Here is a 25,504-nt window from a genome sequence, read left to right on the forward strand (position 1 = left end):
AATCCCCTGTGCCGTGTCTGGTTTTTTTGCACCCTGAGATCAATCCACAAACCATCACGAAACCCATTCGTAAGGACGGATCATGACAATCTTGTATATATATTTATACAAGTCTCTAATAAAATTCAGTTCCTGCCACTACTCGGGTCACTAATCTTACCAGACCACTAGTCAGTGGCTAAAATTTAGAATTCAACCCAGCAAACCCAAGTGTAGGCTTGGCAATTTCTCTTAGAAATGGGAAAATGGATTTCTAGTCACAGCACTACTTATTTGTTACAGAAAGTGAAGTAAATAGTTCAGGCTCTGTGATGGTGCATCCCCCTTCTGCCTCAGGCTGCACTATAATAATCTCAGAAATGCTCAACAGGCTCTCTTTGCTTTCATTTCTGTATGTATAGAATTGAGCTAATATTCCTTTGTGAAAAGAATAGTTTTTAAAACATGAAAATGAGAAATATATATCTGAGGGCTAAGCATAATTTATTATTGCATGCAACAGTTCTACTTGCTTATAGTCTAGTGGTGCTCTCTGCTAGGCAAAGATTGTGCAGTTGTAATTCTGGAAACACCATGATTGTTTCAGAAAATGTACAGGTGCTATGTAAGTGGTAGATGTTCACCCTAATACTATAAAAGCAATTTTAAGGCCATAATGTCAAGGGAAACATGGATTGGGAAAATACTTTCTACAACTAAAAATTATTTTTCAAATTGTATCCATTTATTTTACCAAGAGTTGTGACAATCCTGGGCCTGCCAACACCTACTTCAAAGACAGTGGAAAAAGGAACCAGAAAGACAACTTCCCTTCCCTTCCCTTCCCTTCCCTTCCCTTCCCTTCCCTTCCCTTCCCTTCCCTTCCCTTCCCTTCCCTTCCCTTCCCTTCCCTTCCCTTCCCTTCCCTTCCCTTCCCTTCCCTTCCCTTCCCTTCCCTTCCCTTCCCTTCCCTCATAATATACTTTTACCTTAAATCCAGAGAAATGCATACTGATTAGGACAAATATATAACTGAGCTCTTTCAGTGGTGACTTGGCTCACAAATACATTCTGCTACAAGCTCTGTGGTTTGGGATCATAAGAATTAGCAAACTCCATCCCAACAAAGGTGATTGAGTCACATGCTTTGACATGGATCCTGAAGACAGACTTCAGAGAAATTTAGCTTAGAATTTTGAAAACTTATCTAAAATCTGTAAAAGCCACCTGCAAACATGTTCCTAGATATACAGGGTACAGAACTATAGGAGAGGCTCATGAATGCTGAGGAGTCTACACTACCTAACCGGGCACTACAGCAGCCACAGCCACCTCAGCCACTTGGAGGTGAGAGGGAGATGGCTCTTGTCCCCTTGGTCCAAAAGAACCACTGTCAGTAGACAGAGCATTTCTTTGTAAAAAACGGGTGAGGAGCATAGCACCTAACACATCAAGACTGCCTGCTGCTGGGATCATAGCCAGTAAGCCTTCATTCTGTCCATAATAATGAACATCCTCTCCACATCCCCAAGAGCATGTTATTCATTTGTGGCTTGAACAGTTGATAGCAGACCCCACTTGAGGGCTGATCCTTTGTCCCCATCCCCAGAGAGGTGCTCCCAGTGTCTGCTGCCTGCCCTGCTCCTGGCTGGGAGGTAGGACAAATCCTGACTGCTGGACTCACTCTGCTGCTCTGAACAAACCCTCGCCCTACTGCACTCTGACACAGGCAGAGAAATCATCTGTAATCCCACTCAATTTTCTCTGTGTGGGGGATGGGAAAGGATCTAAATAAAAAACACAAAGTAATCTCCTGTTTTTACTTTATCTGATTACTGTGGAAGTTAAGGCGGAAAGTACCAGACTTTCAAAGCATACTTTCATTTTCTACTTGCAGGATTTTTTGGATGAATGTGTCAAAGCATCCTACTTCCTCCGGGAAATGTTTTAACTAAAAACATACCCTGATAACCTGAATCTGCTTGCAGAAAAAAAAATACTCTGTAATTTACACTTGAAATATTTTCAATGTACCAAAAGTGTACAGATAAAACGTGCAGTTCCCACAGATGGGGGATTTAGTGAACTGTCAAACCAATGCAATCATCTGCATTTGCTCTTGTAACAGATGTCAACATCCGAGCTCACCTTCCTAATCTAACAGTTATTCCCAAATAGTTAAGTGATGGCAAAATCTCACTAGAAGAGTGGATGCTACGGAAGAGAGAGATGTCAAATACCAAAGAAGGCCACACAGAGAGGTTGCCTACACCAGGAAATTTTTGCCCAGTATATGCCAGAATTTTATCTGTCTGTTTCTACAGATGTATGGTGGGTAGCACACCTGTAAGTCAGGCTGACTGCATCAAGAAGGTGTGGAGGGTGTCATTCTACCCAGCCCATGAGCATCAAGGACCAAAAAGAACCATCCTCCACTTCAGTGCCAGCCAAAGCCCAACTTAGTTATCCAGGAAACACCAAAGGTAAACTTTAAAGCCCTCTCCATCCTAGAAAAGGTCACAATGAGTGACCAAAGCCTCTGCAACCTGGCCATCCTCTGAAGGGAAGAAAGAAGAATGGGCAGAGAAGAGCAGGCAGGGAGGATGGAGGTGACTTGGCTATGCAGGGGCAGAACCTTCTTCTCAGTGTTCTTTTCCCTGGGCATGCATCCCTCCCTTCTGATGAGGGTTTTAAAGACATGACCTGTGCAGCCTAGGACTGGTTCTTTGGCAAGCCACTAGATGGCAAGAAACGGCAAGGACTGAGCACCAGCTGTGCCCTTCTTCCCTGCAAAAGGGATCCCTCGTGCTTCCCTCAGGCCCCGGCTGGAGTCAAGCTTGTAGAACGCTCCTCCTAACTTCACCTGAGAGCATCAGAGCACAGGCACAACCCCTCTACACTCAACGGTCCTCGAATTAATTTCCTCTTTTTATTTGTAGGCGATATTTGGGGTGTTTTTTGGTATTGCTTAATTGTCTTGCTGTGCTAGAAGAAGTCATGGCACCTGTTCTGAGATGCCACTGAACTGTGGTGATTCGTGAACAAAGCCTGTTCACTTTAGGGAAGAGCAGGTGCTTCTCTGTAAGACAGGTTGACGTGCCACCAGCTGAAAGTGATTTTCATTGATTAAAAACAAGCCAAAGTCCTCACAGAAACGTATATTATATCTTTAATTGCTCAACCTTTTGCTCTTTTTGCTGCAGCATTATGCGTCCAGAGAAAAAATCCCACAGAACTATTGAAATTTCAGGGGTAAATGTCTTTATTCTGAGCAGTTTACAGCACTACCAGCTGAGGTATGATTTTTATTTGCATTTTTATCCAGAACAACTCTCCTTTGTTAACCTAAAGAACACCAAAATAATTTTACTGTAATTATCCATTTTCAAGTCTTTTCTCCAAGCTTAGGCTTTTTCATTACTCTGTGTCAGTCAGAACCTTTATAATCCAAAACGTTATATGCCAAACAGAACAATATTGTTATTAGCAATGTCTTTGTTACCTCCTGTCTTTATGGACCCAGAAGAATTCCTTACAAGGATGAAAGCTGTCCCCTGCCCCAGCCCTGCCTCGAGTCCTGGATATGCCTGGCTACATAAAGCCAAGTCAGGGAGCTGAACATCTTTTGTTTTGATGACTCTCCAATTGCGACAAGTCCCAACCCCTCCTTGCAACCTGCAAATACAATGCCTTATCTGCAAGGCTTGCTTCTACTTGGCTGTTCCAAACAAATGGTTAAACTAATTGACTTCTTTAGACTTTCTCAAAATAATATGTTTCTTTTAAATTTAATTTCTCTGTATTTTCTACTCCCAACCAGGTTTGTTTCTGACAGATACAGTATTTCAAAATATGTTGTCTTTTCCCAGAGTTCCTTCTTCCTTCAGGAGGCAACTAATTCAATGTAAAAGAAAGTATTGTTTGTCATATGGAATGTAACCAAGTCTCTTAAATCTGACCTTGTCATCTTCTCCCTGGAGCCCAGCTCTGGTGTGGGATTCATTCCACCCACTGCAGACAACTACAGTGGCATATTGTATCTGAGCCAGGCACCAAAAGGCTCCATTGAGACTCATGGGAGAAAGATGAATCATATCTCAGAATCTGTGCACATCATAGTTATGTGGGCATTGGATAAATCACCACATCATCATCACTGGCTGATTCGGTCCTTGATTGGGAAGGAAGTCTTCCCACCCACAGAGTTGCACCAGAGCTGTGTGCCAGATGTCAAGCCCCAGTGACCTTGCTATGAGCTTCACCAAAAACACAAATTCCTTTCATCTGCTGTCATGCATTTATTTTCTGTCTTTTGCAAGCCTCCTTTCCAACTGCTGTAAAAAACATCAAAAGGATCAATTAAGGCAGGTCAAACACTGAGATCTGCTTGCCTGATCTGTCTGCTAGGTCTGACATCCTCTGGGTCTAAATCCAGGACTGGAGATCCTCAACCTGCGTGAGTGTCCTGCTACAGCTATGGACAAAAACTGAGCAGGAAGCAAAGCAACCATGAACCACAGCAGAAAGTACCTGTCATCCCTTAAAACACAGAGGATTGGAAGCAACTGAAGCTACAGGGCTGATCTCAGGAGCTCAAAGCAGTGAGCAGGTAACACAAGGAAGGTCTCAGTGCAAGAGCTGGCACCCACCGCTCCGCAGTGCAGGTGAACAGAGCTGCTGCCTTCTTCCCTAACATCAAGGTGGCAGCAAAAGGAAATCCAACATTTGTGTACACAAAAAATTTCAGGCCAGATCATGTGTCCTTTAATCCCTGTGGCATCTGAAGCAAGATACCAGATTTCTAGGTAAACATGGAAAAGTGCTGCCTTCCCCTTCAGGAATAGAAGGTAATAGATAATAGAAAAGAGTTTTTTCATAGTTTCATATTTGTCTAAACAGAGAGCCTTTGAGGGTAGCAGACATACCACGCAAGCTGTTGCATCTAGAATTAACCTCTTTCCATCGTGGAACTTCCTTAAAATATGTGAGGGCAAGAATGTTAAATTCCATGGCATGATTTACTGTGAGACCAAGTCTGTTAAAATCACTGAAAGACAACCATTAGAAACCCTCATCCATCACTGTAGAGAGTAAAGGAAAACTCAAGACTAAATCCTGAACTGCTACTTCTTCCCTTCTTTCCTAGCTAAAGACATGGCTGCTGGAAGAACCGTCAAAGAGAGATGTCTGTGAAGTCAACAGAATACCAGGGCAGCCATTTAGGATTCTTCATGAACTGCAGAAATGAAGGAAGGTAGACAAGGAAATAAGGGAATTTTACACAAGTTCCACCCAGGAGATCAGCGCAAGCATGGAAAGAGCAGCTGTGTTAGTTTAATACAACCTGGCTTTTAGTGGGGATGTAGAAAAAACCACAGAGGCTGCTTCTGAAAGAGAAGCTCCTCAAAACTTCTACTGTGTCCAGAAGAGCCAATGCCTGAAGGCTCTGACGACGGACATCTTGGCTAGCCCAATCAGAGAAGTTAGCAACGCCTCTGTGAGCACATATTTACAAATGAAAAAAATGCATGCAAGCCCTCTTTCTTCCTGCAAGGGGTAGGGAGGTGGCCTCCGGGAAGTCTTCTGGCATGGCCAGGAGTGCCCATCCTGGCTCATCCGAGCGCCAGTAGCGGCCATGTGGCCAGGGTGGCACAGTCGGGCAGCTCAGCCAGGATTGTGCAGCCGCTGCCATCTTGGCATGACTTGCAATGAACTTTATTTATTTAGTTGCTTTTAACCAGAAAGGCAAGGGCAGCTGGTGTGGCCTGTAAGGGGTCGGCAGGGACCCCATGATCAGCAGTGAAGGGCATGGCGAGCAATTGCCTGATGTAGAGCTCATACGGGATCAACATTTCAGCACTGCAAAACTCTATAAAAACTTTTCAAGTGATAGAACTTGAGAACAAATGAACCTATGGACACCAATTCTCTCCCAAGTCAGAGAAAAGAAAAAGATGAAGGCATGTGAGGAGAACAACATGGCAATGCTAAGGGCAGTGAAAAGGAGGGAGGGGGAGGAGGAGGTGCTCTGAGTGTCAGAGCTGAGATTCTTCTGCAAGCTGTGGTGAGAACTAAAGTACAAAAAACTATTTCACTGTAATTCATGAAGTGCATGGGGAGATGTAGATGTCTACCTGCAACCTGTGACCACAACATAGCAGAAGAGAAGCGCTCTTCTGCTCACTCCCTAAGTGAACAGAAGAAAGATTTTCAGAAGTGACTGTTGCAGCCGGAATAGCTGCTAGTAAAGTCCAGGGTAAGGAAGCAAAAAGAGCCTTTTCATAATATCCACAGATGTTTAATTCAGCCATGTGGTAAGATGTTCAGGGTCCCAGGCACATTCATGGGGGGACTCGAGTTTTTTCCTGCCGAGGGACCTGGGGATCAACCTGGTCTTGGGGCAGTACAAAGATAAGGGTCAATCAGGAAATAAGGAGGGAGTGGCTCAGGGACATAGGAACAGTGGAAGGAACCAGTGGGGTCTTAACAGCTTTTTGAGGGAAGCTTCTTGTGTCTTCCTAAACCAGGGAATACCCCCCAGGGTCTCCTTAGTGACAAACTGACAAAACACCCCATGTTTTGTCTCCCTGCGCTGTTGGTAAGAAAGAAAGAAAGGCTTGAGGGCGGGAAGGAAAGGTGTTCTAAATGTTTATGTTGCTACTCATTTTCCTCTTTTAATTCTATTAATAAATTTTTATTTCTGCCTTTTAAGTTTTAAGCCTGTATTACCCTTAGAGTGTTTTCTCCTAATTGTTATCTCACCCTATAAGTCTTTCAGATTTTTTCTTTTCCACTCCTCTGCTAACCTGTAGTAGAGGAGAATGAGTGAATGGTTTCTTGAGGGTGCCCGCCTTTTAGCCAGTATCAAACCCCCAAAACAGCCAACCCTGTGTTTGGCAGTGTGCACTTGGGGTCTGAGGTGAAGAAGACTGCAATGTGGAAATTTACTATTCTAATCCGTATAAAATGCCTCACCCAAAGGACTGTCCCAGCAAGTACAGCTTTCCAGAGCCAGAAAAAACAGTTATTGCACTTAAATATCACTTATGTCCCAAAGAACAGAAAACAAACATGACCTATTACAGGCCTCCAGAGAACTGCAATTTTCCCAGATCTGGGGGAGGGTAATTATTCAAAATAAATTCTGATTTTTTTTAGCAAGATATATAAAATTAACCTCCCTAGAATTCTCACGGTTTTTTTTCTAAATTTTTTTTTCTTTTTGCCAGCTGCTCCTTTTCCATAAAACCTTTGCTTACTAGTTGTACAGGGTTAGATTTTCTTTAAGTTTTAATATTTTTTGTTTTGGCAATATGAAGCAGTAGATACACTCCCTAGTAGATTAGTCTGTTTCTTAAATACAGATAGACTTGTTTCAAAAATTGTCTATTATCACATGTAGTCCCACGTTGGATACCACTACTACACCAACCATTCCATTATAGTTACCATGGAGAAAACTGCACATACTGAGAGGTTATCTTGACCTTTGAGTATTTTTCTTACAGAGCTTCATTCATTGGCGAGGGAAACTGGGACAACCACATTCCCAAAGAAAAAGGGTGGCAGACTGTCAGAAACATTCATTTAGAGATGACCTTTGCAATCAGCCAAGCTAAAAATACTCATCCCCCATCCACACATTGCAATTGGGCCCTCTTAATTATGCCTGCTGGTTGTTAAGAAGCAAAGGCAGCAGTGTTTTATGGGGCTACCTCAGGCAGTGTCCCTGAGGTTAAGGACAGGTAAAGCTCACAGGAAGACTTGGGAGCTCTCATTAGGTTATCTGATCTGGCACACAGCTCTGGTGCAAGTTTTGATTTATTCCAAACCCACTCAGGGTTCACAAAACCCACAGAAACAAGTGAAACTATCTACATTGGTAGCACACAATGGGCACTCTTAGAGCAGATGGGAGCAATTTGTGCCTGGCAAGTCTTCCAACAAAAAAACCAGATCTAAATGATGAAGTTCTGGTTTTCTTCTTAAAAATGATGATGGTGTTGTGGCCCTCTCCAGAGCAGAAAGTCTATGATAAGGAGAAATAAACAATCTTAGTTCCTTCTGAGCCTGTCCAGAGCTTGCAAGATTTTTTGGAATAATGAGCAGGCACAGATGCCAAACAGAGGACTTAACATCATTCCTTAAAAAAAAAAAAAAAAAATTCTCCTACCATGTCATTTTGTTTTCCCTGAATTTATTGCAAATGCTGCTTTGTTCCTGGCAGAAGGTTATGTTTGTAGTGGATGAAGGACGATTGTCAGGGTTTGACACACAGAGAACAATAACCTATAATTTTCATAGACACATGGATGTCTGTGTCACTGCATAATTTCTCTGCTATGTCTAGGCCACAGGCTCAGTCTCTGTCAGCAGCCACAGAAAGAAAAGGGAAGTGCGGAAGAGTAAGTGGCCCCAGCAAGGCAGGAAGGAGTCAACATTGGCATAGCCAGGCCACAGTCACATGCCAACCTCTGGAATTCTGTTCAGACTGCCAATGTGCCAAGCTGGCTTCAACCACTTTAGGAGGGGGGAAAAAAGTTTTGAAATATATCAGGTGTATGAAAACAGCTATTCTATCTAAAGAAACACAAAAGGTGTTTGACAGCTCTGTTCAATAGTTTACACTGCGGCTCAGGTCAGTGGTACCTGTAATGCCTGTAATGTTTAATGCAGTCATCTTAAATGATTCCTTTACTTTTTCCCATAGGAAAGCTTTACAAACTTTGTCTCCTCCTAAGTTCTCCTGGAATGTTGATGGAAATGTTCAGAAAAAAAACCCAACCCAATGAAAATAAAACACATTTCTGCAAGACTGTAAAATGTCATTTCCTCTATGTCTGAAAAGGTGGTGTATTCTCTTCATTTAAAAATGCAGGTTTAATTCATGTGTGGCTTGCTTTGAGACCTACTAGTTAGCCCGTTACCACAGCAGCTGTTGCTTCAGAAGTGGTTGTCTTGGTTAGGAAATTACAGAATGAGTTAAACAGTCCTTTTCTGACAGGCACAGAAATCTGCCATCTTTATGTAGCCACCAAGGTAAAATTTTTGTCTATCTCCATGATGATTCAGAAAGAAAGATAAGACAAAGGACCTGTTTGCAGGTTACTCATTTCCTGACCCTCTGCCAAGGCCCAACGCCCACCGAGCCAAGGCTCCCATGTAACTCCAGAGCACTCTACATATCCATGGTGTCTTCTTCAGGAGAGATGAGAAGGACACAGGAAGAGATGGGCCTCTGAAGCACTGACATAGAACACTCAGAGCAGTGAAAGCCACTGAAAACCACATCTTGAACATCAAAATAGATGAGTGCTGTCCTGCCATCACATGTGGGAGAGCCCCATGGAAAAATATAGGCTGAGACTATGCTCATTCAGTCCACCCAAGGAGGCAAAGTTCAAACTACATGCATAAACTTTTCATTTTACAATTTCATACCTTCCATTTACACAAGGGGACAATGCTGGTTTCCCTGTTATTCATCCTATTACCTGGGCAACACATTTCTTTTAGGATCTCCTTTCCTCTTTTTAATTCAAGGGCAGATGGTGCTTCCTTTGGTCGTGTCTTTTCCATTCTTCATGCTTCAAACAGTCAATGCAGAAGAGGAATTCCTACACCCTTTTCCTGTGTTTTGCTTGCTGCCCATTCCTCAGCAGGATCCTTGTTGCCAACTCCCATTAGACTTGCCAATAAAGTAAACAAAATCATAGTTTAAGAAATCACTTAGAAAAAACATTGCCTTTTCTGATGCCCTCCATGAACTACTTTGTAACAGCATCCTGAGTGCAGCAGTCTTCCTCTTCAGCTATAACCCAAACTATATTTTGGGCCTCACAGAATATTTTGTGGCATTACTGAACAGATTCTGGTCCAAGCAAATCCAGGAAACTCAGTAAGTTGCAGACAAAAGTAAACACATTTGCTTGCTACCTAACACCCAGGCTTGGATATTTTGAGCACAATTTTCAGGAAGTTCCCTCTTCCCAGGCAGTTTTGCTATTTATGCATTTTTGGGAATTCAAGGGAGTTTTGCCTTTAAAACACTGACTGCTTTACATAGAGTGTAGATCAGGGGATCTCTTTCCTAATTTCGCTCAGCTTCAGACTAGGTCAGCCAAGAGCTGCTACCCATATACTTAATTATTTTTGGCCTTAAATTGATGCCAGCTGGCAAATTAGGACCTGGGGAGAACTAGCAGGGGTTTTGCTAAATATGTTAAAGTAAATAGAAATGAAGAATTTATTCTGGCCTCTACTTATTCAGCAAAGAAAAGAATGTAAATGTTTGCAGAACATTTCAGAAAGTTTTGATACATAAATCTTGTTTAGTTTTAGTGAGGCTTTTCTACTTTCACGCAGAGCATTGCATCTCAGTTCCACATACTTTGTTGGTTATCTTTACTGGCACTGACATCATCTGTAAGACTGGATGGCCTCTTACCATGTCAGAATGGCAGGTTACACATGGGGCAGCCTAAATATGCATTTCTATAAAAAGAAGGATATTTTTTGTGGTTCTTCAAGATGGAACATATCACCAATCTCATCTGAACATCACACAGTATTTTAATAATATATTTCTAGCTAATAGGCAAGAAAATTCTCCTGGGTAGCTGAGTAGAAGCAGGGACAAAGAAATCATAGAACACCTTGGGCTGGAAGGCACCCTATAGATAATCTGTTCCAACACCTCTGCCAAGGGCACAGACACCTTCCATCAGACCAGGTTGGTATCCAACCTGGCCTTAAACACTTCCAGGGATGGGGCATCCACAACCAGAACCTTAAGGTTCCAGAACCTTACTGCACTCACAGTAAAGAATTTTACTTAATGATTTTACTTAATTAATTTTACTTAATTAACTTAAAGAATTTACTGCCCTCACAGTAAAGAATTTCTTCCTAACAGCTAATCTAAACCTACCCTCTTACAGTTTGGAGCCTATATCCCTTGTGCTATCACTACCTGCCATTGTAAAAGGGTCCTCTCCATCTTTCTTGCAGTCTCCTATTCAAGTACTTAGGTATTCAGGTACAACAAGCTTTTTCTGGAGCCATCTCTTCTCCAGGCTGAACAACCCAAATTTTCTCAGCCCCTCCTCATAGGAGAGGTGGTCCATCCCTTTAATCATATTAGTGTCCCTTCTCTGGACTCACTCCAACAGGCACATGTTTTCCCTGTGCTGGGACCCCAGAGCTGGATGCAGGGTTCCAGATGGGGTGTCACCAGAGGGGGGCAGAGGGACAGAATCCCCTCCCTCGCCCTGATGGCCATGTTGCTTTGGATGCAGCTCAGGACATGTTTGGCTTTCTGGGCAGCCAACTGCACCTTGCCAGCTCATATCCAGACTGTCATCCACCGGCATCCCAAGTCCTTCTTGGCAGGGCTGCTCTCTATCTGTTTATCCCCTGCTTTGATACCCAACACAGGGGGCTGCCCAACACAGGTGCAGCACCTTGAACTTGGTCTTGTTAAACCTTATGAGGTTCTCATGGGCCACTTCTCAAGCTTGTCCAGGCCCCTCTGGATGGCAGAGTCACATAGTCCTCTCTTACATCTTTTCATTTAAGTAAGAAGGAGCTATTGTTCCATCTCAGCTAGCACATATGCATTTTTTCCATGCAAGATTCTTAAAAATTTCCAGAGTTTGCCAAAAGAGTGTGCAATGGCTCAATAAGTGTTATGTGTTGCTTGGGACCTCCAAGTAGGTGGGTGTTCAATTTTACATTCAAGACTATACACACATATATATACACTATTGTCCTGGGGTGACGTTATGATGCTTGTATCCCCATTCATCTGTTCTGTGCCTTTAAGACCAGCTCTGAAGAGTGGAAGTTTTGTTTGGGTTTCTCTTATCAGGGACACAGAGATGAGTGGTACATAGGGCTGTTTTGCACTTCTTGCTTCAGCTTGCTGCTTTTGCTTGCTCCCTTTTTTCTGCTCTTGCTTCTGCTCTGCTTTCACCTCTGCTTATTAGCTAGTTTAGCTAAACAGTCCACATTCCTTCCTGGACTGTTTCTCCTCTCCTGTTTCTGTGGCCATCTCGAACCTGCTCCGGACTGGGACCTGGGAACACCAAAGGTTCGGCTGCAGCAGCTGCCCCAGCGCTGGAGGGACTGAGAACAGAGCAACCACCCCTGAAAGAGACTTTCTGATTTTGTCATCTTTCTTAAAGCGGTGTCATCGGGTATTGTTCATTTTGTGTGCTGGGGGTGCTGGGCCAGTCAAATAAACAGGTTCTTTCCACCTCTCTCCAAGGAATTTTTTCCTGAACCGGTTGGGGGGAGGGGCTGTGTGGGTTTTGCTTTCTGGAGGGGCCCTCCTTTGCAGATTCTTTAACACATTTGCCCTAGACCTGGACAACTATATATAGATATATTATACATAAATACATGTGTTTGTGTGTGTTTATAAATATATACTATATATGTAATCCAAGATTATATACAAATCCCATAATTTAAAATGGAATTCACTTATCTTCATGGTATGTTAGAACGTCAGCCTCCAGGTTGGAAGAACTGCTATTACAACGTTTGCTGCAAGCTGTTCCAAGTTTTGCATTATTTATTTGCTTATGAGAGATTAAATCTTCAGCTGGAGTTCCTCTAGGATTGCAGCTAACAGCCAAAGTCTTCTAAAATTATTTATACTGGGCAAATTAATGAATACAGTCTTTTAGGGTGAGCTTAGCACCTTTGAAGCCTGGTGCAAATCACACACCATACACCTATGCTGCAGTACTACAGTGTAACATCCATCAGTGCCTGCCACCCATCTTTGTATGAGCTGAACAATAGATCCAGCTAATGTAAAACCACAAAATGGACTATATGCAGCTGTTTCACACGCCTGTAATTAATGAGTATAATTCACAGAAGAAAAATTTACTCCACATCAAAGCTCTCAGAATTATCACCGAATAAGAAAAGGAGACTGTGCCCTGCAGCCACAGGCTCTATGTGAAATAAGCTATCAAGAAGGCTGAAGCTTGAATACTCACCAAAAGCCTTTATCCCTTGAGCTAAGATGTTAATTGGCGATACATGCTGTGCACATGCTCTTACAGGAGCTACGGATGCATCCACAGGTTGGCCTAGAGAGTAAGATAATGTCTATCATCAAGAGAAGCAACACCCTCTGCCTCTTCCTCTCTGCTGTAGCTGATGGAAGAGACAGTAACAAATCTGGAGTCAGTCTGGGGACCCTGCCACTCTATTGCTAACCTGCTGAAAGCCAAAGATACCAGTGTTTAAATTTGCACTGACAGATCTCTCTCCAATTAAAATTCTGTTTCACCAGCCCTCTAGCAGAGTGTGTAGTGGGCACAAGGTACTCCAAACACAGACCAGTCCCTCTTTTTACTAAATATTATTCCTGGAAAGAGAAGGCTGCTGGTTTGACAGCTATGTAAATAGAAATAAGTTTACACTTTGTTTAAATAAATACTTGATGACAGTGTACAGTAACAGCAAGATGGTTACCAGTTGTAGAGACAGGCCTTACATGTCTTCTCCCTGCATGTGCAAACTAGAGCTCTGTAATCTTCCTGTGAAGCCTGACCTTGCTTCCAGAGACTGTGCTATTTCTTTTTCCTTCTGAGCTCCACGTTCAGATGAGCTGGTCTCCTTCCCTGCTTATTTGACTTACAACACAGGGGATTTGTCTGCTCAAAACACTCCTGTGCCTCTAAGAAGCAGTTGCTGAAAACTGACCAGCACTTGTGGACCCCCAAGCCCACAAAAGCAGATTCCCAGAGGACTCTGCTAAATAGCTCCCTGAATAGCTTAAAGTTTGCTCACCTGAAGTCCAGGGTAGAAACTCTAATGTCCTTTTTTCTCATTACAGTGACAATTTTAAACACTTTCTGTGACAATTTTAAACCATTCTGTGATCATTGTGGCCAAGGCAGTCACATACTGCCACATGCCCCTTGAGTCCTTCTTTAGTCACAAGTAAGTCCAGGAAGGAGGGCATCTTTCCTAGCTGACTCACTGAGTACTTTTGTGAAAGTGTTATCTTCAACGAACTACTGGAATTTCCCAGACTTGCTTGTCACATGAGTATGGTATTCCCTGCTGATGTCTGGGAAGTTGAAATCTCCCATAACGACAAAGGCTGTGGATCCAGATATTTATCTTGACTATAGAATAACTCATCAGTCCTATCATTCTGCCCGGGCAACCCATAGTAGACACCCACTACAACATTTACTTTGTTTTCCAATCCCACTATTCCTTACCCAGAAGCTCCCAGATATGTAATTTCTAACTGTAAGGACTGTACAGCCACACATCTCCCTCACACACAGTGCAACTCCTCCACCTCACCTGCCCTGCCTGTCCCTCCTGAGCAGCCTGTGGGACTCATCCCACCACATCTAAATAGCACCAATGCCGTCACAGGATTTGGAACAGACTGGTGCTTCAAGTTCATCCTATTTGTTTCTTATACTGTGTGCATTGGTGTATAAGCATTTCAGATTAATAAATTAAGTGCTTTGGTAAACAGAAGCACAAAACCTAAGGACTGGGGTTTAATCACTTCCTACAGGATGGCAGGGCAGGATTCAAACCTCACAATGTGGTCCTGAATCATATAAGTGTTTTATGTACATGCATAAAACACCCCCTATTTTGTATCAATGAGTAAAGGTGAGCAGTGTGCTTAGTTCAGTGCTTCCTCTAGTCAAAAACTCAGGAGGAGGGTGACACTGCCTGAGGTGGAGGATCATTTTGCCTTGACTGGCAACTGAGGGTTGCTATGACACAGTTACCATACCCCCCTAACTCTCCCTTCTTGCATCTCTGCCTCGCTCACAAGACCTATCAAGGTGCCGTCCAGCTTACCCTGCAAAAGATTTTCCAAAAGACTGAGAATAGCTCAGCGCTGTGCCGGAGCTTCATATGAAGTAAGGGACTAGACCTAGTCAGATTCATTATCCCTGGAAAGAGGGATTTTCTGCTGGTTCCTAACATATAGTCACATTCAGAGGCATCCCCAGGCATAGGCAAAATGAGATAACAGAATACACATGGTATTCTTGATGTTCCAGGACTTCAGCACAGCTGCATTTATGGAAGTGAAAGCAGAATATGGTACTGTACTACATGTCTGAAAACATTTCCCCTATCTTCCTAAAAATTGGTTTATAATTATTATTTCCCAGAATGAACCTCATGAGTACTGGCACAAAACATTTCCTTCTTAATCTTCACAGCTTTTCAATTGTTCTCATTTAAAAAAGAAAGTGGCAAAACATCTACATATCAGCAAAACAAAAACAAAACAAAACAAAACAAAACAAAAACCCTCAAAAAAAAACCCTCCTCAAAAAAACAAAACAAAACAAAAAAAACCAAACACCACCAAAAAAACCCCAAAGCCAAACCAAAACCAAACTGGAAAAAATAACAAGGAAGGTTACAGTTTATGACATTTAATCAGAGCTTCTCAGTTCTGGAAGTGAAGCGCTTTAATGCCATGTTGTTTTCTTTGATGTGGACTGAGCCATTCAGATAAAAGTCACTTGTGAAATACTAGGGTGTACAGTCTGTGGAGGCCCTGGAGGGGCTTCTCCTAAGTTACACCCCATTGGCTCCTTCCCCTATGTTCCTATGCCTGAACAGAGGTGCTCCTGAGGTTCTCCCTCCTTTTCCCTGATTGAGCCTCACCTTGATACTGCCTGAAGACCAAGGTCAGCCAGGAGGCCCCTGTGGGAGAGAGTGGGACCTTGGGGGAGAAAGTGTGTCTGAGAGGAGAACAGCTCACTGTGCAGCTGAATTAAACATCTATGGATATTATGCAAAAGCCTTTTTGGCTTCTTTACCCTGGACTTTACTAGCAGCAATTCAAGCTGCAACAACAGTCTGCACTAGTTTCCTTTATAATTATCTTTTCAGCATGTTTACAGTAACAGTTCTGGAAAAAAATGGGGCTCCCTCCCACTTTTTTGCCTTTTATTGTTAAAATAAACATTAAAACATTTGATATTTTAAATACTTAATATTGTACAAATATTGTAATTTTTTTTTATAAATCCTCATCAGAAGGGTTGATGGCACTGGACTGACCACAACACTCACAGCACATTTGTCCTGGCTGAAAATAAAGGGCATTAAGTCTTCCTTTGAGCCTTGTCTCCACACCCTTCTTCAGCTCAAAGCTATGTTTCCATTACAACCACACCAGCTTGAAATCCACTAATAAAGATCTGCAGGCATCTGAGCAACACCTCCAAAACGTACGCAATCCACTGAGAGCCAAAATATGCATTGCTGGCTTATTTTCACTGCACTATGTGTGGCACTAGGGGACAACAAAAACAATACCAAGTGAACAGTCAAAAGGGCCACAAATTATGAAGTACAAAAAAAAAAAAAAAATAGAGAGAGAATGTGGGTAATGAAAAAAGTTAAGGCACAAGAACAGAGAATATGCAAGATGGGGACAGAGAAAACCCATCTGTGAATCTGAACCACGGAAGTCACTATATAAGTTCCTTTCCTACCCACATCAATGACCTGCTCTGGCTCTCACTCCCCCTTCCCTCCTAATCACTTCTTGCAACCTGAAACTCACAGATCCACATTCTCTTCCCCCTGGCAATTTTCAGATACCTTTCATGGATTGAAGTAGTGAAGGCTACAAAATAAGAAAATAGCTCAGTAAGCAATCCACATCCACATATACATCTGTCATCTGCCCTTCCTCTGCACTCTACTTGTAGGAAATTAGTGATAGCCACCAGAAACCTCTAGGAAAAACAAAGGATCACCATTTCAAAAGTTTTGCTGCAAGGCTGAGACGTTTCCCCCCTTCCTGCCTTTCTCTGGACTGGATCATTGTATCAACAGCTTTGCTCACAGGGAACAAGGCAAACTTGTAGTTGTGCGCCTTCCTGCTCAACTGCTTGGGAAGGGAAAAAGAAATGCTGTGAAGAAAGCAATCTAAACTTTCTCAGGATATGGAAAAGCCAAAGTGTTGCTGGAAGCTAACTCTCCAGAGATTATGAATGAGAAAGAAAACACAAACTCAAAATTAGGATTTAGTGAAAAATTTTAAGTACTATCCCCACAGGACAAAATATTTTTTCTTCCAAGTAAGGGCAGAAAAGTGTACTTTTCTACATTACACTGCTTCATCATATGGAGAACAAATAACATGAGAAAAAAAACTAAGTCTCCACACCAAGATATTTTTTTTCCAGCCTGAACTCACTGGATTTATGCAACTGGGTTATGTCACATCTCTTTTTTTAATATTGCATTTTCTTTTTTCATATATTTTTCTCCCAGAAGACTCAGTGGTCTGAGGTTTTCTCTAATGCCTACTAGGAAAGATGAAAATCTCTTATACATAGCAAAATCAGGTATTTTCCTTCTGGAAGACAAGATATCGTGGACAACCTGGACTCAATGCACCTAGAGAGCACTGTTAGAAGCAAGGACCTGCCTACAGGGACACAGCAAGCTGGGAAAAGGATACACACAGGCCCTTTATTTCTGTCACCTCAGTTTTCTCTTTCTAGAATGTAAAGCCTCCTAGCTTAAATACTAACTAAACCCTACTGTTTTTTTTAATTTACAAGTCATTCTGTTTATCAGTGGAAGCTCTTGTCTTGGGAATAGGGCTACCTGAAGTCAAAGCTGGAGCCATCTCAGGATTTTATCACAGAAGTTGGCAAGTGGCATAGTAAAGTACTAGTTGCATGTACATATGTATGTATGTGTGTTCATCTTAAAACAGAGGGCTACATGTACCACAAGAAGGAATCTGGAGTATTCTTTAAGGTTTTTTGCAAGAAAAAACCCCAAACATCTTTATTTCCACATATTTCTATTTGATTCTATTAGCTAGAACTAATGACATATCTAGAACTAAAGTGATATAAACAGAAATTCTCCTGTACACATGAGTGTGGGTCTGGTTTGGGGTGTTTTAGCACAGAAGCCATTAGCAAAACAACCTGGAAACAGGTGAGTTCACACAGGCAGCAAAAATCAGAAATCCTGTATCAGGCATAGATTTTCCAGAGGGGCTCTCCTCCTGTGCTTCAAATTGCACCTGATTTCTAACTTGCACTCCCATCAAAATGTTCCCCGTGACTGAAAGAAGTGGCCTCCTTCAATTCCTCTTCACAAAAGTAAACTCTCCCCATAATCCTCTATAATTCCCATAATCATGTCTGCTACCTGCTGTAGTTCCTCTCCTGCTCTATAGCCCAGTGCTGATGGCACCTCATATCACACAGGGCAGGCTCAGAGTCTCTCTTCTAACCAGGGGGCTTGGCTTCACCATCATGTGTCTGTCAGTGCTCTGAAGACAAGGACACAGAGTCATGTGGAGATTGCTCTTGGCTCTTCCTTTAAGACAATTCCTCTTCAAGTCAGGTAAGAAGCAATTCCATTTCCACATAGTTACTGATTTGAGAATGCCACTGGGAAAAGAGATTAATATTTTTATGAATTTGTATTTTTATTTTATATTTTAATGAACCTCATTAATATTTATGACTCTTTCATATATTTATTGTAATAAGTAACAATACGTTTGTTCATTAATAGCTAGATAATTTAAATTATAAAACAATAGCTAAATAGCTCTTGTTTAGCAGGATATAATGTTACCTATGTGCAGTCACATATGGTAAAACCTTTAACTTTGTAAGAATTGCTTTGTTTACAACCCCCCTCCTTGTAAATAGGTACAGCTACATCTAGTAACAATTACCAACTTCGTTAGAATTGCTTGGTTTGCAAATTCCACCCCATAGATATAGGAGACCCTCTGTAACTAGATACTGCCACATCTGGTAACAATTATTAACCTTGCAAGAACTGCTTAGCTTGTAGAATTTAGACTCATAGATATGCCTTATAAGGAACGCAGCCAAAGAGGAAGACTTGGGGACCTTCATCCCACGACCACCAGAAGGCAGAAAAAGACCCCCTAGCAACCGGAGGAGCAAGTGCAGAAGACTGACCACGTCATCCAAGAATCCAGAGAAAAAGGACAATAAAAAGCGAACTTTAAAGGGGGAAAGGCGCACGCCTAAGAGGAGCGGGGACTCCTGGCCACCCAGTGCTGAACCTTGCTTATTCTTGCTTGCATAATAATAAAGATAATTATACGATTCTTAAATTTGGTCAATTCGTTTATCACATTTATAAATTCATTTTTTATTCCATATTTTGATGAATCTCCTTTCCCAGTGGCTTTGTCAAACCTCTGCCTAAAGTCTCTAAAGTGGCATTCTAAAACCTCTACCTAGTGTCTCAGAAAAGCTTACTCTGTTTGTTGTACATCCTAATAATTGCTCTCTATTTTCCCTTGACTGTAGTCTCTTATCTTGAACCAGAGCAGCAATTTAGTGTCTGAATATGCAGATTTGCATTATTTAGGGTTGTTCACAAGCTATCTAACCCTCAGCATAAAACAGTGACGTGGTTTGACAGGAAATAGGTTTTCTGGGGTGCTTGTGGTCAGGCCAATGGGTGATCAGATTTTAATCTATGCCCCAGTTTGGCCACTGGGACATTGGATCTGCCTCTGAGAACACAGGGGTTTAAAGCAGAGCTCTCCCCTGGGAGGCTCTCTTTGGATTTCCGGTGGGAAAAGGGTTTGGATCTCTTCCCCCGTCCCGGCTGCTGGCTTGGCAGGGGGAGGGGGAGCCACGCGGCCGTGAGGTGGCCGGGCCTGGGACAGTGATGGGAGGTAGGCCTGGCCCAAGGGTGGAAGAATGGAAGAAGTACCGAGAGGTATTTCCCCCCAGGGCGGAGACAGAGAGAGAGAGCCATGCCGGGACGGTTATCTTGAAATTTGATACCATGTGCTACTGGCCTGGCCTGCAGCGGGCCTGCGGCAAAGGTGGAGGTGGTACATCGAGGAGTCCCCGTCCCCGCTTATAGGAGCTTTTAACCCCTTTGTGGACAATGAAAACTTTGCAGAGCATTGACCTTTCCTGGAGGGGAGATGGAGTGGAGGATGAAGAGGGAACAGCATGTGTTGAATGTCTGAGTGGGAGAGATGTGAAAAGAATGGAGAAGAACCTTGGGTAGAAGAGATGATGGAGTGGCTCTTTTGCTGGACTCTTTTTGTATAGCCATGGACAGAACCATGTTTCCTTGTGATACAGAGACTGCATTTCAGGGGGAGGCAATGCCTCAGAACCAGGAGGGTTCAGTGTTGGTACCTTTCGGCCCCAGGGGGTGAAAAAATTTGGGGGGGACAGATGTCCCAAAGGAGAGACTGCGCCCTTTTCAGAATGGGACAAGGCATCCTTAAAAGATGATCCTGGAAGCAGCTCTGGTCCGTGTTCAGTCGTGAGAGCACTGGACATGAAGGAAGAGGTTACCATAGCATAAGAAGAACTCCTTCTCCTCATGATGAACTGAAGATTGATTGTCTGAAGGGTAGTGCCGGACTGAGAGTTGGTGATTTGGGGAATGTATTATATTGGAAATTTGGTGGGAAGGACGAGGAGATGTATTTGTTAAGTTTTCATTTTCCTTGTGCGGTTTTTTTTTCCCTCTTGTAGTTTAGTTAATAAAGTCGTCTTTGTTTCTAAGGGGGAGCCTGCTTTGCTTATTCCTGGTCACATCTTACAGCAGACACCAGGGAGGGTGTATTTTCATGAGGGCACTGGCATTGTGCCAGTGTCAAACCATGACAAACAGTTCACAGCAATTTATAAAGTTAAAATCAAACTTAAGGAACAGTTTAACTTAAAGACTTATTAAATCTTGAAATACTTCTCTTGTAAGATATTTGCTTATTCCACAGAAGGAACTTTCCACCATTTCAGTGGGAAAGGCAATTGTTTATACTTGCCCTATTTTTAGAAGCAAAAGTTCTGGCAGTGAAGATGGTGAAGTAATACTTTCTTTTCTTGAGTCAACATTATTTACAATGTAATTATAAATATTGAATAAACTCTTAATTTCAAAAACAGAATGCACCAAATACATGAATGCCAGCAGACAAAAATGCTTTCAAAGCAGCTAAATAATATCAAATCTGAACTAAAACAGACAGTGTTTTGGGACAGAGTTATAAAAATAGACCCACTTCTCCAAATGCTCAGTGGAATTTACTCTGAGAAACAGCTCCAAGCCAGTTACCTTCTCAAAAGGATGTAAACGCTTTTAATTCTAAAACTCTCCCAAATATTTTGTCAGAAAAGGCTAACAAATGTCTACCAATATAACCAGTTAGAAATACAAAATTCTAACTATATGAAAGCTGTGCCTGCCCAAAACCACTCCATAATGGCATGGATTATGCACACACCATCCAAACAGCCACTCTACACAATGCAAGCAAACAAAGGAAGGATATTAAACTGAGCCTTCCTGTGTAACCCCAAGAATGAAGTTAAACCACGGAGCAGAGGATTTACAGCTAATGTTAAATAATTTGTTATAATATCCACATAATACAAATTAGGCTGATAGAAAGTAAATTTATGCCTATTTTTTAGACCTTAGCCCCTCAAATTTTTAGACTTTAAAAAGGTCATAACAAACAGAAGAAGCAATTGTGCAGTTTCCAGGAATGCCTTCCCTCTTATATTAAAGCACCAACCCTTCAACCAATACAAAAAAGTTTGAGCAGGGAAGATCTTGAAGCAGAAACTAATTTTAAACACAAGGGGAAACATCCTGAAAATTGTTTCCAGGAAACCAGAAATCTCTTCCTGTTGATTCAGTCAGCTGCTTACATAAACCATTTGTGATTTCCAAATCTGATCTTTCTCAATGGCTCTGCCTTCCCTAGTTTTAGCATAAAAAATTTTCAGGGTGCCCATACAGTTTACTAGGGTTCATTTTTACCCCTAGGTTCTTTCTCTTGGCTAGATAAACATGGAAAGCTGTGTAGAAGGGAAAAGGAAAATATCTGGGTTGCCAGCAGAGACACAGTTTCAAATTCCCACTGGGAATGAGATTATTCCCATAGATGGAAGTGCTACTTAAATGACAAAAAATAAAGGCATAACATTTATCCCACAGCAGAGAATTTAATCTTTCCAAAATTTAATAGCAGATCAACGTTTCTCACAGAAATTTGGTCTGCACAGCACAAATACAAATGTGTCGGAAGACTCAGAGTCCAGATTTCACACGATCCTGAAAAGTTCCAAAAAGCACTTCACGGGAATCCAGCTGGGAGACTGGCAAAAACCTCAGCCTTGATAGTTCGACAAGACCATGCTGAGTAACCTCTATAGCCTGATGCTGTATGTCCATCACAGGGCTTTACGTCACCTCTGCTTCCTTACTGATTTGCAGGGGACAGGACTGTCAGGACCCAGGACATTCCTCTGGCTGTCCTCAGCAGCCAAGACCCCTGCCAGGGGTCTCAGAGACCCTGACACAGAGCCCAAAAATGCCTGTAGTTTTGATTATGACCCATGGAGCAAGTTACCAACCTTAGATGAAGATCTGCAAGCCATGACAAATTAAGTAGAATGATAGTGAATTTACCACAAGGTGAAAAAGTAGATTTTGGAGTTTTAGAATAAGAATTCAGAATAGCAAGATGGAAAGATCTGGGTGTATCCAGCCTTTCTTCTTCTTCTTCTTAGCCTCCATCTTCTGCTGTGATGTTGGCACTTTTAGATTAGTTTAGAGTAGAAGCTCACTGTCTAACATAAGTGATAAGTATTGGAAAGTTATTGTAAACATTGTATACATAGTTTTTAGTGTAAAGACATAACACCGCCCCGGAGGCAGGCAAAATGCCTCTGTCTGTCTTGCTGAGTGGACCTCAGCAGCACAAGAGAAAGAATTTTATAGATAAGATACAATAAACAACCTTGAGACTGAGAAATTAAGAGCCCTGACTCCTTCTTCAAGTGCTGGGCTGAAAAAAGAGACTTTCCAACTTTTCTCAGAGTCACTCTGACCAGCTAGAAGCCCCAACTAGGACCACACTGGAAGGATTCCCCCTCAATGCTTCTCATTCTTGTTAGACCACCAAATAGCTCCTATGTAAACCTTATGAACTTGTGTCTTTTCTCTTCCTTGACACTGGGATTTCTGCTCTTCCAGGGAAAACTCAACTTTTGCCTAAGAAGCAGCCAACCTACTCAAGGAACTACATTTATCCAATTCCAATTTTTCAGTTGCTCAAGTGGTCAGACAGCCACTGTACAAACACTGCAGTTCTGACAGGCAGCCAAACCAAAGCATGGCTGGGGAGTATAGGCAGAGCAACAAATCCTCCTTCCAGTGAAGCGAATGGGAAAAGGATCTCAGCTCATGATTACTACTAGAAGTTGCAATAAGATTTATCTCTTCTGGTGATGAGATCAGTCTAGAAGTATAATAAAACCTTGATCTTGGCCTTATTATCGAGCGATGCAAGGATGGTCCGGGAGCCCAGTCCCTCTGGGAGACAGAGTGCCCGAATGCCCAGTTAGCTCGTGGCCGTAGCCGCAGGTTACCCTTTAGCAAGCTTGGTGATTGTCAGCTCTTTAGTGATTATCAGCTCTCTTAGGATATCAGCTCTTTGCTTGCTTGCTAGGGTGCCCTTGGCTGAGGCTGAAGCAGACGCGAGAGAGGTGTTCCACAGCGATGGTTTTATTGGGGGAGTCTGTGAAGGGTCTCATCGACAGCTCCTCTTCTGTTGAATGGGCTAAAACAGCCCCTTTTTATAGGGTATGGGGGGATCCAAACTTGTCCAATAGTAAGGGTTAGGGAGAATGACCTATGAGGTTACTAAGATAAGGCTAAGGGGCGGGGGGTCGGAGACAGGAGTTTATTTTGCTGTCTCCTCCTGACTCAGCAGTTCCTACTGTTAAGTCTCAGTCCTCCATGGAGCTTTCCCAAACTCTATGGAGTCTGCTACATAGAAGGCAGAACTCTCGGCTGCAAATTAGGAAGAGATGGGAGTGCTGAGGGCAGTGGGAGAGGGAACTGCTCACAACAGAAGAACCCTGGCCAACAGCACTCTTACCCTATTGATGATAAATAACATTATGACAAACTGAAAATTCTAAAATTAAAATATCAATCCCAAGAAGCACTATATACCTAAGTGTAAAAATATTCCTGAATAATTCATCTGACATCTTACTATCAATTCAGGTCAAACAGAACACATTTACCTTTGTTTGACTCAACTCCAATCCTGTTCTTCCACAGAGAAAAAGCACAAATAGCTACTTGACTCCAGGCACATCACTTGGAGACAGAGCAGGACACACCAGCTCTCTCTCATCTCTCCAGTGCAAATACTCTATGCTGGGACACCCAGAACTGTCAGGGAAACAAGCCAGCTTTCTCTCACCCCAAGTCTTCTAATCTCTCATTCCAAACATTATGCCTTCCATGCTGTCCAAGAAAGTATTCTCTTCTGTTTTGATCAAAGCCTAATGAGTTCTCCTAGTTGCTGCTACCATCATCACAGATTTCTCACTCCTAGGTTAATTAGTCCAGAAAGGAAATAAGACTGACTAAGTGAATTTCAAAATCACAGAATCACAAAATATTCTTAGTTGTTGGAAGGCAGCCCACAAGGATGATCAAATCCAACTCTGAAATGAATGGCCCATATTGGTATCTAGCCCTCCACCTTGGCTTCACTAGCACCATGCTCTAACTGAGCCATCTATCTCAAGTTGTGACAAGATAAAGGACACCAGAGAATGCCAATATTTATCATCCCTAGACAGGATCAGTCAGCTGAAATAACTGGTTGCTTAACAGAAATCAAATTTAACGCATGCAACAGTCGTGAGTGTATGCTTTCCTTTTACTCCATGCTGAGACATCAACCATGTTACTCAGGCCCCCAGTTGCACATTTTCTTTTTCTGTACATTTTGATGGACCAATCATGCAGCCCAGCAAGGGAGGCAGACACATGTCAGTGGGCTCCACATGAACTCCAGGCAGTGTGTGCCCAGGATCTGGGCTCTCTGGAGCTCCTGCAGACAGACAGGAGCAGGAACATTCTCCCTAGGTCTGTCTACTGGTGTGCATGTTGTCTTTCCTTGAGGGGCTGCCTCCTGGTTTGGAAACAAGGACAAGCTTTCAAAGAAGCCATTTTCACTTTCTGATTACTGTGAACCAGGAAGATGAAAACACCTTCCAATGATGGAGTGACTGTTGTGAACACTCGAGTACCAGAGAGGGAAAGATGGAGAGGGTGTCCAAATGAGCAAGAAAATACTATGCTTCAGGCCGAGTCCTTTGCAAAGAACAAGAATGATCAGGAAGGAACTTGTCCAGGACCAAGAGAAACAACAAATCAGGGAAGCCTGAACAGCGAAGCGCAAAATCAGGAGGAAGGAAGCTAAAATCAAGATCACTTGAGGAGTGAATAAAATATATATCATTATCTCAGTGTGTGTTTCCTTATCAAATTAGAGTAACAAACTCTTACAAAAAACAGGCAATCTGTCTGATCCATATTTCATAAGCAAGGACCAACCTGCTTAACTTCTGTTTTAAGTGTGAAGCGGGAAACTTTCTTTTGTCAACCACTACACTCAGATACATTGTTTTCCAGA

The 25,504-nt window shown here is 42.4% G+C and overlaps 1 protein-coding gene and 1 long non-coding RNA gene across 5 annotated transcripts in view; one reads left to right on the plus strand and one right to left on the minus strand.

Moving 5' to 3' along the window:
* The window catches only part of CD200 (CD200 molecule), a 51,536-nt gene that overhangs the window by 7,376 nt on the left and 18,656 nt on the right, over positions 1-25,504 (minus strand). Inside the window, exon 6 of one of the 4 annotated variants that reach the window (XM_064724503.1) lies at positions 18,337-18,428. The exons of the other annotated variants lie outside the window; for them this stretch is intronic. The gene's annotated coding sequence lies outside the window, so the exon portion shown is untranslated. Of the gene's footprint in view, positions 1-18,336; positions 18,429-25,504 lie in introns of those variants that run through there. 4 annotated transcript variants of the gene reach the window in all.
* LOC135442812 (uncharacterized) lies at positions 3,039-5,753 on the plus strand. Its single transcript, XR_010438722.1, has 3 exons — positions 3,039-3,275; positions 4,387-4,588; positions 5,126-5,753. It is a non-coding gene; the product is annotated as an uncharacterized LOC135442812 (long non-coding RNA).

The sequence above is a fragment of the Zonotrichia leucophrys genome, chromosome 1, assembly GCF_028769735.1.
Source record: "Zonotrichia leucophrys gambelii isolate GWCS_2022_RI chromosome 1, RI_Zleu_2.0, whole genome shotgun sequence".
NCBI lineage: Eukaryota > Metazoa > Chordata > Aves > Passeriformes > Passerellidae > Zonotrichia > Zonotrichia leucophrys.